The 3,471-nt window shown below is 31.7% G+C and overlaps 1 pseudogene; it reads left to right on the top strand.

Moving 5' to 3' along the window:
* The first annotated feature begins 1,541 nt into the window (after positions 1-1,541).
* On the top strand, positions 1,542-1,659 carry LOC111734961 (annotated as a pseudogene).
* The last annotated feature ends 1,812 nt before the right edge of the window (positions 1,660-3,471 follow it).

Genomic DNA, 3,471 nt, shown 5'->3' on the forward strand with positions numbered 1-3,471 from the left:
TACACATAAAAAATGCACATATATTTAATGTACAGTTTGCTTTGATAGATGTGTGCATCTTTGTAACCACAACCCTAATCAAGAATTAGACCATTTCCATCACCTGCAAAGTTCCCTCATGTTCTTTTGCAGTCCACCTCACCCCCACCACTGGCCCCACACAATTACTAATTTGTTTTATGTCACTAGGATAAGTTTCGCTTTTTCTCAAATTTCATATAAATGGAATCTATTCAGTGTTTACTTCTTTTGTAAATACGATTCTTCTTTTGCTCAGCTTATAGTTTTGAATTCTTCTTTGTTCTTGAATGTATTAGTAATTTGTCCCTTTTTATTTTTGAGTTCCTTTTTATTTCTGTTGTATAAAAATACCAAAATTCATCCATTCACCTATTGATGAACATTTGAGTCGTTTCCAGATTTGGGCTATTAAGAATAAAGTATAAACACTCACTTACAAGTCTTTGTGTAGACTTATGTTTTCTTTTCTCCTGGGTAATACTGGGCCATATGGCAAAAAAGCAGAATTGCTGGGTCGTATGTTGAGTGCATATTAAATTAATACTAAACTGAAAACTATTTTCCAAAGTAATTATATCACACTCCTCTCCACCCCATTCCCCAGCAGCCTGATAGTTTCATTTGTTCTCCATCTTTGTCTGCATTTGGTATTGTCAGTCACTTTAGTTTTAGCTATTTTATTGGGCATGTAGAGTTATCTTATTTGTATTTGTATTTCCCTGATGACGAATGAATGATATTGAATCTCTTTTCATGAACTTATTGGCCATTCTTCTTTTTGAAATGTCAGTTCAAATCTTTTGCACTTTTTTTTGGCGGGAGGGGTGGTGGTTGTGGCAGGGTCAGGGGGTGGTGTTTGTAGTTTTCTTACAATGTCTTTGGTTTTAGTATCAGGATAGTACTGGCTTCTTAAAAGGAGCAAGAAGTGTTCTCTTATCGTTACTTTCTGAAATAGCTTTTGGAATATTAGTATTAATTCTTCCTTGAATGTTTAATATAATTCAACAGTGAAGCTGTCTGAGCCTGTAGTGTTCTTCATTGGAGGGTTTTAAATTAAAAATTCAATTTGGAAGGTTTTAAATTAAAAATTCAATTTCTTATATTAGATACAGAGGTATTCGGATTTTCTATTTCTTATGTCAGTTTTGGTAATTTATTTCATCTTTGTAGTCAAACTTATTGGCATAGAGTTATTTATAATATATGCTTATTCTTTCAATGTCTGTAGGATCTGTAGTGACGTCCTTTTTTCACCTGATACTGGTGATTTGTATTTTGTTTCTCTGTTTTCCTTGATCATTCTAGCTAGAGGTTTTTTAGTTTTTTTGATTGTTTCCAAGAACCATCTTTTAGTTTTTTCCCCCCAGTTTTCTATTTCTTTGATTTTTGCTTTTATTGCGAATATTTTCTTTCTACATATTTTGGGTTTCATTTGCTTTTCTTCTAATTTCTTAAGGTAGAAACTTAGATCATAGATTGTAAGCATTTTTGTTTTAACTATTTAAAACTATCAGTTTTTCATCTATGGCCATGCCACCCTGAACAAGCCAATCCCGTCTGTTCTCAGAAGCTAAGCAGGGTCAGGCCTGGTTAGTACTTGGATGGGAGACCACCTAGGAAGACCAGGTGCTGTAAGCGTAAAAAATAAAAAATTAAAAAAATAAGAGATTGTAAGCTGACAAGGTCCTTGCAATCTATGATGTCAACCAAGGGTTGCCTCACCTAAAAAAATAAAAATAAAAAATAAAGCTACCAGTTTTCCTCTAAGCCCTACTTTAAGTGTGTCTCACAGATTATGATATATTGTTTTTATTATTTAGTACAAAATATTTTGTGTCTTTTTTGATCCATGGGTTATTCAAAAGTGTATGGTTTTATATTAAAATATTTAAGCATTTTCCAGATATTGTTCTGTTATTAATTTCTAATTTATGTTCTTGTCAGAGAATATATGCTGTATAATTTCAGTCCTTTTAAATGTTAATGTATTATGGCCTAATATGTGATCTTTCTTGGTGACTGTTTCGTGTGCTTTGGAAACAATATGTTCTATATATATCAGATCAAATTGGTTGAGAGTAGTTATCTTTATGTGTATATTTTTTAAGTCATCTATATTTTTACTGACTTTCTGTCTACTTGTTCAGTTACTGAGAGTGTTGACATCTGCATCTCTATTTGTTGATCTCTTTCCTTTTCAGTTTTGTCTGTTTTTGATTTGTGTATTTTGAAGCTTTGTCTTTGGGTACGTACACATTGAAGATTGGTGTATCTTTCCGACGAATTGATCTCTTTTTTTCAATACAAGATGTCCCTTTTTATATCTGGTATTAATCCTTGTTCTGAAGTCTACTTTGTCTGATATTCATAAGCCACTCCAGCTTTCAATTCATTGTTAGCATAGTTTAACATTTTCTGTTTTTTTTTTTTTTTTTAATTTATCTGCACCTTTATATTTAAAATGAGTTTCTTATAGCCAGCATATAATTGAGTCTTGCATTTTCATTTAGTCTGCCAATCTCTAGCATTTAATTTTGGAGTGTTTAATCAATTTCTTTTTAATGTAATCTTTGCTATTGTAGGGTTTAAGTGTATCATTTTACTATTTGTTTTCTATTTGTCTGATCGGCTCTTTCTTTGTTTCCTTTCATGAGATTCTTTTGGTTTAATTTATTATTTTTTTAATATTCTATCTCTTGTATTTAATAACTATGCTTGTTTTTAAAAAATTAAAATTAAATTGTAAAATTAAAGCTTGAGTTTATCAGAAGACTTGGAACATGACTTCATAATTCTGGCTACTACCTACTTTTTCTTTTTTTGGGTAACAGTTTTGTTGAGATAGTATATACGTACCATTTAGTTCATCCATTTAAAATGTACAGTTCACTGGTTTTTAGTATATTCAGAGTCATGCAACCATCACCACAATTATTTTAGAACATTGCATCAGCTAAAAAGAAACTTTGCTAAAATGGTTTTAGCAGTCATACTTCTATATCTTCCAGCTGACCACCCCCTCAACTCCCCAGCCCTGGGCAACCACTGATCCAAGTTATATTTCTATAGATTTGCCTATTCTGGACATTTCATGTAAATGAAATCATACAATATATGGTCTTTTGTGACTGGATCGTTCTACTTAGCATGATGTATTCAACGTTCATCTATGTTATAGCATGTATCAATACTTCATTCCTTTTTATGGCTGAATATATCTCCTTGTATGGATATATCACATTTTGTTTATTCATCAGTTGGTTAACATTTGGGTTGTTTTCAGTTTTTGGCTATTATGAAAAATGCTGCTGTAAACATCAGCATAAAAATGTTTGTGTAATTAGTTGTATGTTTTTAGTTTTCTTGGTTATATACTCAGGAGTGGAATTGCTGGGTCATGTGGTAATTCTGTGTTTAATATTTGAGGAACTGCTTGATGATTTTCCAACC

This window comes from Pteropus vampyrus, unplaced genomic scaffold (genome assembly GCF_000151845.1).
Source record: "Pteropus vampyrus isolate Shadow unplaced genomic scaffold, Pvam_2.0 Scaffold10525, whole genome shotgun sequence".
Taxonomy (NCBI): Eukaryota; Metazoa; Chordata; class Mammalia; order Chiroptera; family Pteropodidae; genus Pteropus; species Pteropus vampyrus.